This window comes from Lactuca virosa, chromosome 9, assembly GCF_052849685.1.
Source record: "Lactuca virosa cultivar CGN04683 chromosome 9, Lactuca_virosa_CGN04683_v6, whole genome shotgun sequence".
Lineage (NCBI taxonomy): Eukaryota > Viridiplantae > Streptophyta > Magnoliopsida > Asterales > Asteraceae > Lactuca > Lactuca virosa.
This window is the reverse complement of record NC_136434.1, coordinates 233118067-233130054: the sequence shown is the minus strand read 5'-3', so window position 1 is coordinate 233130054 and position 11988 is coordinate 233118067. Positions and strand designations below refer to the sequence as shown.

Sequence of the window (11988 nt, the reverse complement as noted above, 5' to 3'; positions counted from 1 at the left end):
ATATAATAAGCAAAGCATTTTCCATTGAAATGATTATTGCTGACAGTTTCCCACCAATCTGATCATATAATCTTTCATCTCCAACCTATTCTATATATATTAGATCTAAAGGAAGTTAGCAATAGTAACTTTTATGTCTTTAGGTTTTTGCCATAAATATTTAGTGAATTTGACACTTTTAATCCTTAAAGTCAAAACTTTTAGATTTTTGTGTTTTGATTAAGTTTTTGTGCTTTTAGGGTTTTGCCAAAAAATCTTTAGTAACTTTGACACTTTTCGTCCTTGCAGTGAAAAGTTTTATATTTTAGTGTTTTTGACACAAATCTTTAATAAATTTGACACTTTTCGTTCTTGTAGTCAAAACTTTTACATTTTGACACAAAAAGCACAAAAAACCTCCTTTAGAATTTTGTCACCATATTTTCTCACCTTTGACAACTTTCACATTATTGCCACAATATTTTTGGATTTTCTCGACGAGTGTCCCTTCTTTTGGTTGTTGTACACTTTTGACATCTAATTTTAGGGGTTGTTGACTTTCTCTCCTATTTGTGGTGATTTACACTTTCAGCACATGTTTTTTAAAGTTTGCCGATTTTCCCCATATTACCCCAAAAGCGGCATAGCCGCGAGTTCTTTGCTAGTTGAACATGAAATCTATTATGTGAAAATGGATCAATTAGGATTATATTTTATTATAGTTTTGCCGCATATAATGATGCAATGGTTTTCTTGATATCATCATCATCCTTGATGCGTACCCATGATTCATGTCGTATAACCTAAAGAAAAGAAATTTTGAATGTAACATAAAGGACGAACATACCTACAAAGTTTGGTTGCATTGCCACGACAAAAGAACACATTTTTATAATGGAAATTTTAGTTGTCACAATATCTATCGATCGTTAACTTCCAAACATCCACCGGCAAAATATTAATACCTCAATGGTTCAGCCAAAACAACAATTTTTTTTTTTTTTCAATTTAGGTCCAAGGGTAAAGTGGTCATTTTCAGAAAGCAACACCTGGGTACTTACATTCATTTAATGAAGTAGCGACCAAAATCATTTTGATCTCACAAAGACCAGGCCTCGCTATTTTATTTTTATTTTTAGACCCTTCATGATTTTAGATAATTCGAATGAGATGATTATTAAACTAAAGCATCATTTTCACACGCCGACTGATCACTAAAAAGCTTAAACCGATTGACAATATTAAAAAAACAAAAAGTTTTGCAGCTATCTAATAAAAGGAATTAAAGTAAAACGTTATATGTTACGAACATATAAATTTAGTGCATTTAATCATATGTTTAATATAAAAGTGTTAGAATCAGATAGTTTTTTGAACGCACAATGTTCTAAAATATATCCTAAAACAAATAATGTTGTATTTCACCCACATACATATTATGTTTCTATTTTAAACCAAAGTATGTAAATGACTATATTACCCTTTAGTTTAGAGTAACAGCCTTAATTATGTAATTTTTATCGTTTGTGGTTATGTGTAACATAGTAAGTCTCATTATGTTATTCGTGTTTCAAAATCCAGTCAGATGGTTGAAACAGTTGCTCATCTTTACTCGTAGTCCGTGAGGTTGTGATTTTTTTTTTTGAGGTTACTCACTTATGAAACTTATTTGGAAATGGTTTTTTTTTCAATAAAATGTTTTTTCTTTTGTTTTGAGCCCAAATAAATTTCAAAAACCATTTGTGTTAGAAAATTATGGTACAAATCTACTTAGGAGGTATGTATTTTCATCATTTTCACATCTTTCAGTTGTACCTTAATGAAAATATCAGTTTATGTTGCTAAATGTAATCAATCGTTATAAGTTCCGGTAAGTAACAAACCTTAAATCTGTCAAAATCATGGTTCATATGCTGGAAAACATTCTGTAGTTCAGAACAAATTCCATGATATCAGTTCAATGTGTGAATCATCACCAACAACCATTGTAATTTCAATAACTTTCACACTGAAATTGCTACTTCATCAAATGCATTTATAAGCCGATTTAAAAGGAATAGAAATTGACTTTATTAAAAATATTAGTAAAATGACAGAGTAGAGCTCCCTATCAAATTAATTCATATAAAAAAATGATCAATGAGATTATATACCATAAACTACTGATAATCAAAGGGTTTCCCATAAACTAAAGCAACAAACTATATTGACATATAAATTGACTGATAGCATACATGTTTCTTTAATCGACCACTTTAATATCATCTTCGCCCTACAGTAAAACAAAAAAAAAAAACAACTCATCGGTCATAATAAATTTAAACTCAAATTTACTACAATAAACAAAATCATTCAACCTCATTCAAAGTAAAACAAAACAAAATCTTGAAGATCTAAATCATTACCTTCAGCAACTTCGTTTCAAACAATAATCCCTATTGTATGTGTTTTGGGAAAGTTTGCATGAACATTTTATTTTACCCAATTGAGGGCATGAATGGCCTTTGGAACCTTCTAAGAGCCGATTTGTAAAAAAAGAGCAGGGAAACATGAAGCTTTCAACTTCTCAGAAGTCAATCAAGATAAAAAAAAAAAAAAAAGGCTTACCTTCGGCTGATATTTTTTCTACAAAGAATCGTTGAAAATCAGTAACTGAAAAGAAGTTACACAAATTTAACCATTGAGATAACAATCGCGGTCCGATGCAAACCTTCCTTTGAATCGATTAACCCCAAAACTGAAAATCGTAGGGCACAATTACAGTCGACTCCAAAAAATAGAAACATAAATTGATTTTTTTTAAAAAGGCTATTGAATAATTGTGGGTTCGATTTACCTGGGTTGAAGGATACACAATCTTGAACAACAAAACACACATAATCCTGAAGGGAAGACAGATCCGCCGAAAGGAGAGTCGTTTCACAGCAGCTAAAGAGAAGATGCGTATAATTCATATGTTGGACGGTTGGAAGGCCGATGAAGTATATCTGTATCTGTGAATATTCGATTGGCTAACAGTGGTTGTGATAGGGGTGGGTTTTGTGAGGAGATAACAGATGAAAAAAATAGGGTGATGGTCGGTGAAGCGCCTCTTTGAAAAGGATCAAGAGATGGACTGGAAGAGGGAGAAATAGAGGGTTTCTGTGATGAGGACTGAAAATCGTTAGTGTTAAGAGTGTGAGGATTAGAAGCTGACGATGGAGACGGTGGACCGAGGGAAAAAGAAGAAGCAGAGACGGTGAATCCAAAAGCGGTGGGAATCATGCAGAGGAATCCGGAGATAAGTATCGGGAAGAAACTCACCGAGGTGGCGACCTGGCGGTGGAGGATTCTGTTTCTACGACACCGGCGGCTCTGATTTTGATTGAGGAGGAAGACGAAGCAGTAGGCGGTGGAATGTATTTAGGGCTTAACCAAAGAATGGGTGAGTCGGCAGAACGATCGAGATTATCAACTGAAATCGGATATTCGACAGCAAATGATTAAGAAAATAATAATAATAATAATAAAATTAGAGGTGGTCCAGTAGGAATATAGCACTGTTCACTAAGGGGGTTTAAAATTAAGAGAAAATTACAAATATAACCAAAATAGTTAATTACTTTGTAAAAATAACCAAAAAAAAAATCCAAATTACAAAAATAGTCATCAAAATCACAGATGGATTAAACTCATATGCGATTTCACCAAGCCATCTGCGAACGTACAAGTCGCTAAAGCACATCCGTACTTAGCGACTTGTACGTTCGCAGATAATTTTTTTATTTTATTTTTTATTTTTTTATGGTATAAATAGACGATACAAGTGACTAAAATCGCAGATGAACTAAGTTCATCTGCGATTTCCTCTCAGTTCATCTGCGATTTCGTTTTTTTTTTATTTTTTTTTTTATTTTTGACTACGAAATTGATAGGATTTGACTATGAAATAACCATATTATATATAAATTCTTGCAAAAAATTATCACTTTTGTTGTAATTTCTTTGAAAATTTTGTTTATAATCTTTTTAATAAAATGAATTAATATTTGTTTTGTCAAATCGTCCATAATGCTTCCAGAGAGAGAGTTCTTCAACGAAAAGTGTGAAAAATGCAACAAACAAAAAAATTATGTTTTTATACCTGTGAAAAAGGTGAAATCGCAGATGGAATGTGAAATAGCAGATTGACTAGTCCATCTGCAAACGTACAAGTCGCTAAAGCATGGATGTGCTTTAGCGACTTGTACGTTCGCAGATGGCTTTGTCAAATCGCAGATGGACTTAGTCAATCTGCGATTTTGCAGGCTATTTTTGTAATTGGGTTTTTTTTTTTTTTTGTTATTTTCTACAAAGTAATTATCGGTTTTGGTTATATTTGTAATTTTCTCTAAAATTAATCATACTTTTTACCCAAGTAATTTTTTTTTGTTAGAAATGCTCCGAACCTTATATGCACCGGAGTTTTCTGAGTTAGCAGACCCAGTCCAAAACTGTCGTTTAACAAAATTTTCATTGCTGTAATTTTCTTAAATGCATTTTTTTTAAGTAAGTTAAAGTTTTATTATCTCTCCTTTTAGATTATCTATATAAGGCTATCATTAGATAAGTTTTTATCAGACTACGTTTATTATTAATAAACAGGTTACAACACTAACATATATCAAAATAATAGTTCTTGTTTGTCCACCTATACAAAACAATACTAACAAACAAATCTTAACTTTTTTTTTTACCATTTATCAACAACCTAAAACAACCAAATTTATATTTTATATAAACGTTTAAAATACATATAAAAAATATATCAAAATCATATTTTCTTTGTAGGTAATTAAAAACCATAAATTTTGATATATTTTTAATAATTTTTTAGTACATAATTTATTTAAAAAATAATTAATAAAATTAATAAGAAAAAAAATCAACCATTCATAGGGTGACATGCGGGGATTGTTGGATTATAACGTCTCATTTTCACATAAAAAAATTTCATTTTTAATTAAGCTAAAATTGTTTACTTTTAGAATACAAGTTACGAAAATCATTTGTTCTTATGTACATTGTTTAAAATTAGAGTATTATAAATAATGTGAAATCTTCATTGTTGCAAATGAATGTGTACAAGCACGCATTCGTCTTCCTGTAACATTCGAGATTTATTGGTATGTTCATTTTTTATCCTTATTGTGAATTCTTTTCATTTTAAGTCCCTAACCGAGTACGATGGGCGTACTCTATGAGTATGTTGGGCGTACTGGCTCATTAGTTGGTCGTGAATGCGCCCACTTAAGATGGGCGTACGTGTGAGTACGCGGGGCATACGCTAAGCAGGGACAAACCCTAATTTTTAGGGTTTGTGCCCTATTTAAGCAACTTATGTCTCCTTGGTGGTATCTTTTGGTCAGCCTCCACTCCCCTAAACCCTAAGAACGAAACCCTAAGTGCCATTTGTGAGGTTTGAGCTTGGAAGTGAGTTTTGGTGGTGTTTTTGGTGATTTGAAGGAAGAAGAACACTTGGAGATTGTCTTGGTGTGGCTTGATCTTGTAGATCCCGAACCATCATCATATTTGCAAGCTATTTGAGGTATAACGTTCTCTACTTTATGATTCCTTATGCTAGATCCAGTTTAGGGCTTCATTTGTTCATTTTTGGGTCCTTAAGTCATATTTGTGAGTATGGTCTACTCCAGAAGCCATGGATGTTATATCTTAGCACCTTTGAGGTCCCTTGACCATAAAATGCAATCTTTATGAGTTATATTGGTCCATGCATGTGTTAGGGTCCTTAATATGGTTCTTTTTTAGTTTTGGGTCCCGTTATGTCATGCATGGGAGTAAACTTGCCAACTTTACGTGTTAAGTCACCATTTTGGGATCAGATCTGAGAGTTTGGCTTAGTGACTTAACCGATTAAGTGCTTAATGGTGAAGTTTGGTCGATTGTGTCATACGTTGGGTGTACCCAGCTAGTACACTGCGTGTACTGGCCACCGAGGTAGAACGCGGGGCATAAAACTAAGTACATCGGGCGTACTCAGCAACCTTGACTTTCGGTTGACCTTCTCGGTTTGGGCCATATTTTGGAGTTTTAGGGTTTGGGCCTTGTTGGGCCGTTAGACTTCTGACTTTGGGCCATTGCTAGGCAATGGGCTTTCTTGGATTTAGGTCATGATGGGTTTTAGGCCCATTTAGGAAGTTAAGCCATATTAGGCTTTGGGATGCCATTTAGGAATTTGGGCTTTTTCGGTAAATGGGTTTGGCCTAGGTTTTTAGGCCAACTAAGAAAAGGGTAAAATGGTCTTTTACCTTGGATGTTGGACAAGTAATTTAGATTCTTGAATATGGGTTGAGTTCCAATTATTAATTGGATATTATTTGATGGTGTTAGCGCGGGGATTTTCCGGATCAGCAGACCTAAATTTTATTTGAGAGATTCAGCAGCTTGAGGTGAGTTTCCTCACTGTGTTTGGCGGGTCGAAGGCGTCAATGCTGGCCCATGGTTTATTATGATTAGGATGCTAGTTGTCTGCGTGACTCTGCATGTATGTTTTCTGATATGTTTACCGAGCGGGGCCTGATGAATATCTTGTATGCAATTTATCTTTGTGATTCTTGAATGTGTTTATGTGTTTGTATGTATACCGGGCGGGGCCCATTATTTATTGATAGATCTGTTCCGAGCGGGACTCGATGTTGGGCAGGATCCGATGATGGGTAGGGCCCATTATTTGTTTGTTATGTATGGTGTAGGGTATTCTGGGGAACTCACTAAGTTTTTGCTTACAGTTTTCAGTTTATGTTTCAGGTACTTTCGGATCCAAAGGGAAGAGCTCGGGCTGATCGCATCGCACACACGATGATATTCCGCATTTTACTTTACTCTAATGTATGTGGATGTTTTGATCGTACTTGATTTTATTATGGTTTATGGATATGTTTTGAAGGATGGTTTTATAATAATTAGAAAAATGAAATTTTTGGCCTTAATTTTTGGGACGTTACAAGTTGGTATCAGAGCCTTAGTTTGAGGGATTCAGGCATACTCTCGGGTGTGTCTGAACTCAAAATCAGGGTTTGGTAGATTGTTTTCAAAAGAAATATTTTATAAAATGGTTTTCTAATAAAAGAAAAGGGGTGTGGTGCATGCAATCGACCGAGCTCAAGTAAGTTTTCCCAAAATACTCATACATGTTTTATAATATGCTTTGATTTGTGAATCTGTGAATTGCATGCTAGTTAGGGCTAAGGATCTACTCAGGAATTGCATGATAGAATGCTAGGAGAGATGCCTTTATATGCCTACTGTGTGAGCTTGTCGACTTGCATGCTAGTATTGAGCAGTCAGTGATAGGATGTCCTGTTTAGGTTATGTTTATTCTGATTACTCGATGATCAAATGTTGCTTGCTTTGTGCTTTTAGGAGTTTCCATTAACTTCAGCTAACTAGTAAGCGAATATACTAAGTTACATATTGAAGATAATAAATAATTTTAAAAGGTTAGGTTTTAACTCTATTGTGAAGCTGTTGTTTAAGTCCAACCATTGTAGTGTGAGACCTTTCATTCGAAGAATTATCTGGTGTCGGTGATATGTAACTATATTTGTAAGCTAGTTAGAGGATGTTAGGGGGAGTTCCTTCCGCAGCTGATAGCGGGGAGTAGTGTGGTGGTTGCCCTAGGAAAACCTAGGAAGAGATTTGGTGCTGGGAGCCTTGTCTTGTTGCGGATTGTATGTATGGATAAGGAATGACTTAGAGGATTCAACGCGGTCCTTGAGGAAAATACGAATAGATGTGGAAGGTAGTATGGGCCCGTACTACTGGAAGCAGAGGATCTGCACTCGAGTCAATGATAATTGCGATGTGTAACATCCCAAGTCCAAGTATACCTTGTTAACCTTGATCTTTTGAGCATTTGTCCATTTTGACCCTTTTTAGAGAAAATGTTGTAAATGAGTACGCGGGTCGTACTAGAGTGTACGCTCAGCGTACTCATGAGCGTGCATTTAACGCGGAGACCACCTAGTACGCTGGGCGTACTAGGCCCAGAGTGGAAACCATAACTTGGGGTGTGACCCTATAAAAAGGATATGATGGCCTCATTCATGGCCACCATTCCCAGACACCAAACCCTCCTAACCCTAAATCTTTGTTCTTCTAGCTTGTGAGTGCATTTGAGAGCTTGTGAGTGTGATCTTGTGTTCTTGAAGTGGAGAAGAAGCCTTGGAGAAGAAGGAGTGAGAGTCCAGGCTTTTGGATTTGAGCTTAGCTGTGTGGAAAGCTTCACATAGAGGTATAAAGCTTCAAGCTTTCTCACTCTTTTGATTTGTGCATTTTTATGGAGTATTTTAGGGTTTTGTCCCAAAAGATGGAGACTTTATGAGTCAATGAGCTCCAGAGACCTTGATCTACCCCCCCCCCCCTTCAGTGTTTTGTGGAGTAAAGTCATAAAAATCCAATCTTGGACGTGAGAAATGAGCCATGCATGAGATATGAGCTTCATGAGGAAAGAGGATGAGTGTTTTGAGTGTTTGTGACCTAATCAGCCATGCAAAGGCCAAAAGTCACTGACTTTATGGATTAAGAGATATTAGGGAGTCCAGATCTGTGATATGAGCCAAGGTCTTAACTGATTAAGACCAAATATGTGAGGAGAGTGAAACTGGGACGTACGTTGGGCGTAATCCCAGTACGCGCAACGTAGGGGTCGAGCATCCCCAATGCCTACATGGCAGCCGAGTACGCCCAGCGTAGAGAGTTGGTACGCGCAGCGTACTCCTTGCCGTTGACTTTCGGTTGACTTTTAGGGTTTGGTCAATTTGTGGACTATAAGGCCATAGAGGGGTAAAATGGTCCTTTTCCCTTCTGTGAGTTTGTAGAAGGGTTAGTTTAGTTTCAGTGAGAGCCTTATTAATTAGGGATTATTATTGTTGTGTTAGGCCGAGGCTAGACTGGTGATTCGAGTTCGAGATTATCCAAGTTCTTACGAGGTGAGTCTTCTCACTATACTTACCTTGAGTGGTAATCTATGTGTGACCGGAGGGTATTATGTGCATATACTGTGTATTGAGTTATCCTGCTTATTTGTCTTTGTGATATGTATGATGTGTATTATATTGAGTTACTGAGTTGAGGGACTGGAGGGTCCGTCTGAGCTGTGGGACCAGAGGTATCTGAGTATAGCCATAAAAGGCTGATGAGTTACGAGTGGTATTTTGGGGAACTCACTAAGCTTTGTGCTTATCGTGTTATGTGTTATGTGTTTCAGGTACTTCTCAGGATCAAGGTAAGGCGCCGGCTTGATTGTACACACGTCATAGATTTGAGTCATGTTTTGAGAGGATCCTGGATTTGTTATATATTCGGTTTTGGGATATGTGCTTGATGATTTGATAATATTTTTGGAGATATTGAATTGAGAAAAATGTGTTTTAAAATTTTGAAAATTTTGGTTTGAAAATTTACGTTGTTACACGATGATACGAGGAAACTTGTGGAGTATGAGACTCCTCGATATATATATTTATGCGTATTCTGATTGTTTGAATGATCTATTTTCAGTATGGTGACCCTTCAAGGAAAAGGTGTAGTGGTTCTGGTGCTGGTGAGGGTTCAGGTTCATGTTCTGGAGTCGAACAGATGGATGATCAGATGCGGGAGTTCATATCGTCAAGATTACCTGTAGCATAATCGAGCAGACTCCTGTGATATTCGGTACGATCAAGTAGGGTACAATGGAGGTCTTAGAGGAGCATTTAGGCTCATTCCATTATGAGATGGTAGCGATGATGGTAGCATAATCGAGTAGACCCCAAAGTTCTTTGGGAAGAAGGACCCGATCGCGAGCAGACATTGGTTAGCGGATGTCACTAATGCATTCTGCTCTAGCAGTTGTACCAATGGGGCAAAGGTCAAACTTGCTTCCTATCTTCTGAAAGATAGAGCTCGAGACTGGTGGGAGGAGGTAGGACATTCCTTGGGAGGCGAGGCGATTGAGTCCATGACTTGGGAGGATTTTATGACGAGATTTTAGACCGAGTTCGCACCTGTGATTGAGGTACAGCAGTTGGCGTCAGAGTTTAAGGATCTCCACTAGACTACTGAGATGGTTGCTGAGATCATCGCGATGTTCCGCGAGAGGGCATTGCTAGTTCCACAGTACGTGGTGGATGAGGAGATGAAGAATACGAGATACCATGAGATGTTGAGGAGTGATATCCGATAGTTTGTGATCCTATCCAGTTGCAAGACAATGTAAGATATGAAAGCAAGGGCCAGAGAGAGAGAGAGAGAGAGAGAGAGAGAGAGAGAGAGAGAGAGAGAGAGAGAGAGAGAGAGAGAGAGAGAGAGAGAGAGAGAGAGAGAGAGAGAGAGAGAGAGAGAGAGAGAGAGAGAGAGAGAGAGAGAGAGAGAGAGAGAGAGAGAGAGAGAGAGAGAGAGAGAGAGAGAGAGAGAGAGAGAGAGAGAGAGAGAGAGAGAGAGAGAGCGAGCGAGAGAGAGAGAGAGATAGAGAGAGATAGAGAGAGATAGAGAGAGAGAGAGAGATAGTGAGTGAGAGTGTGAGAGAGAGAGAGTGAGAGAGAGAGAGAGATTGACTTGGAGACGGAGAGGAAGAGAAAGTCGAAGTAGGTTCAGGATTCAGAGGGTTCGGGCATGAGGCCCAAGGTTTTTGATTCGAGATCGAGAGGCCAGCAGAGCCGGAGCCGTTGTGGCAAGTGCGGTAGGACGCACGATGGGGCGTACAAAGTGGGAGGTTCTGGCTATTTCAAGTGCGGCCGGACGGGTCATATTAGCAGGGATTGCACTGCGACTACCCCTGCATCCATACATCTGACCTGATTTGCTTCCATTGCAATCAGAGGGACCATAAGAAGGCCAATTGCCCGAGCTGAGCAGTGGGAGGACCAGTTGCATCACCCGCTCCAACGACTCTATGGATTACTGATGGCCTGCAGGGCAAGGCGGATGCGCCTGTTACGAGGATCAAGGGTTTTCAGCTGACATCCGAGGAGGATTGCACAACACATGATGTGGTGACGGGTATGTATCTTCTCCTTATCTCTTTATTTATGTTGATTTTCTGCTTATATTTGTGTGTTTAGTTTTAGGATCATTCCTTGTGAACGGTATCTCTGCCTTGGTATTGTTTGATTCGGGGGCTACCCGATCTTTTGTATCCTTTGCGCTTAGCAAGAGGTTCGTTGGTGCTCCAGGGGAGCGGGATTGTTCATTAGAGGTTGAGATTGCGGATGACCAATCTGTATGGGTATCGAGGGTTCATCGGGGTTGTGTTCTTGAGATGTTCAGTGAGCAGTATCCGATTGATTTGGTTCCTATTCCTTTGCGCGGGAACAAGGTTATTATAGGGATGGACTGGTTAGCCCCAATGGGGCGGTGATTGATTGTGAGCATCAGTTGGTACGCATTCGGACCCCAAGTGGGGGAGAGTTAATGGTTCAGGGAGAGAGTGCCCAGCATGGGCCGTCAGCAGCTAGGGCCATACGATATCTTCAGCAAGGTTGTTTCCAATATGTTTCCTATGTTATGGATACCCGAGAGAAGGGTAAGGCTACTGTGGATGAGTGTCGGTTGTCCGGGAATACCCTGATGTGTTCCAGGAGGACTTGCCTGGATTGCCTCCAGAGTTTGTGGAGATTAGGATTGATTTGGTTCCGGGTGCGGCTCCGATAGCCAAAGCACCGTATCGGTTAGCTCCTCCAGATATGCAGGAGTTGTCTGCACAACTACAAGAGCTGTTAGATAAGGGGTTCATTCGACCGAGCAGTTTTCCATGAGGAGCACCGATCTTGTTTTTGAAGAAGAATGATGGGTCGCATCGTATGTGTATTGACTATCGAGAGCTAAATAGCTAACGGTGAAGAACCGTTATCCACTCCCGATGATTGATGATTTTTTTGACCAGCTTCAGGGTTCATCTTGGTTTTCCAAGATTGATCTATGTTCGGGTTATCATTAGATGAGGGTCAGAGAGGAGGATATGCAGAAGATGGCCTTCCGGACTCGATATGG

General features: G+C 38.5%; 1 long non-coding RNA gene across 2 annotated transcripts; it reads right to left on the bottom strand.

The window, feature by feature from the left end:
• Nucleotides 1–2104: 2104 nt before the first annotated feature.
• Nucleotides 2105–3444, bottom strand: LOC145135739 (uncharacterized). Of its 2 annotated transcripts, XR_013720011.1 has the most exons (3): nucleotides 2816–3444; nucleotides 2385–2716; nucleotides 2105–2251 (listed from the first exon to the last, which is right to left on the bottom strand). It is a non-coding gene; the product is annotated as an uncharacterized LOC145135739 (long non-coding RNA). The 2 variants fall into 2 exon arrangements; XR_013720010.1 differs by having other exon boundaries at nucleotides 2105–2716.
• Between the last annotated feature and the right edge of the window lie 8544 nt (nucleotides 3445–11988).